We start from the raw sequence: 1425 nt of genomic DNA, 5'->3' as shown, positions 1-1425 counted from the left end.
TTTGCCAAGAGCATACAGTGCCAGGACAAGTGGGAATGGCTTTAAACTTGTTATAAGTTACTTCTTTTCTTGAATTTTCAAGATGGCAAAAATACCTGCAGGACAAAGAAATATAGCAAGAGTTTTTTATTGCAGTGCTGGTTACCCATTTCCAGCACTGGGTGCACCTCTGGATCATACAAAGAGCACCCACATTGTTTGAAAACCGCGCTTTTTGTACCCTTTCCATATCAGTTGTTGAATATTCATTCATTGTTCGTTTGTTGCCTTAAAAGGTAATTTCCCTGCTTTGGAGGTGGGTGTTACCTTCTGGCTGGTTGTAACTTATCTCCCCTGGGCTCGTACAGGGGGGTCTTGCATCATCCCCACATTGCAAGGCATGGAGGGCCTCTTTGTATCCACATGGCACAAAGGAATACATTTTTATTTCTAATTTGTTCCCTGTTCCCGGCCGCAAAAGATTCCCTGGTGTTAGGTCCAGACAGGACCCTTCACCTTACAGACTCCACGGTACCCCTGTAAGTTAGTAAATATACAGAAATAGTTCTTTTGTTAGTGCCCTTTTGTTTATTTTAATTTGCTTGGAATAAAACCGGTGCCTTTACTTATCACAAACTGGAACTGCTCCTGCCCCGCTTGGGGACCGAGCAAAGCCCGACCCGCGTCCCGCTCCTGCTCCTCCTCCTCCCGCCGGCTCAGGGATTGGGATCAACGGCAACTCGATTGCCCGGAGCCTGGAAAAGCTCCACGCCGACCTCCCCCTCTCCCCGCGAGGGACCCCGGGGGCATTCCTGGGCCTCAGAGTAATCCTAGAGCTAAAGCGGTGGGAGACATCAGCTCCACTCAGATAATCCATGCCAGCACTCATCCCCGGCCCAGGCGGGGCCCCGGGGGGGCTCCTTCCCACAGCCCCCCGGCCTGGAGGCTCCGTCCCGTGGGGGTCCGTGCCCGGTGGGCTCCGTCCCGTGGGGCTTCGTGCCCGCAGCATCCTCCCCCTGCGGGGATCCAGCCGCCCCCCCAGGACCCACAAACCTCCGCACCCCCCCAGGGGCCCCCAAACTTCTGCGCTCCCCCGCCAGGGACCCCAAAACGTCTCCCCCGCTCCAGTCCCGCACCACGCGGCTGCTCCTACCCTCGGCTCCACTGGAAAGGACGGGAGGAGCTGCCGGCACAGGATCCACCCCCGAACGGCTCCGTGCTCGTCCATCCCCCCTCTCCGATCCGCCCAATCCCCTTCCCATCCTTCCCCATTCACCCTCCATCTTCCTTCGGCCGCCCTGATCCCCATCCGACCCGAATCCCATCCACCCGACCCCATCCGCCTTCTTCCACCTCCAACTGCATCCATCCCCGTCTTGTCCACCTCCATCCGCATCCCATCGGCTTCCATCCACATCCCATCGGCTTCCATCCGCATCCCATCGG

At 57.0% G+C, this 1425-nt stretch overlaps 1 non-coding gene across 1 annotated transcript; it reads right to left on the bottom strand.

Annotated features, from left to right (window-relative positions):
* Positions 1 to 792: 792 nt before the first annotated feature.
* Positions 793 to 876, bottom strand: LOC114073060. Its single transcript, XR_003574275.1, has one exon. It is a non-coding gene; the product is annotated as a small nucleolar RNA SNORD45 (small nucleolar RNA).
* Positions 877 to 1425: the final 549 nt, after the last annotated feature.

This window comes from Empidonax traillii, unplaced genomic scaffold (assembly GCF_003031625.1).
Source record: "Empidonax traillii isolate 1590-97213 ecotype Southwest subspecies unplaced genomic scaffold, ASM303162v1 scaffold5150:size8836, whole genome shotgun sequence".
Classification (NCBI taxonomy): domain Eukaryota; kingdom Metazoa; phylum Chordata; class Aves; order Passeriformes; family Tyrannidae; genus Empidonax; species Empidonax traillii.
The sequence above is the reverse complement of the archived record's forward strand: the minus strand, read 5'-3'. Positions and strand labels throughout refer to the sequence as shown.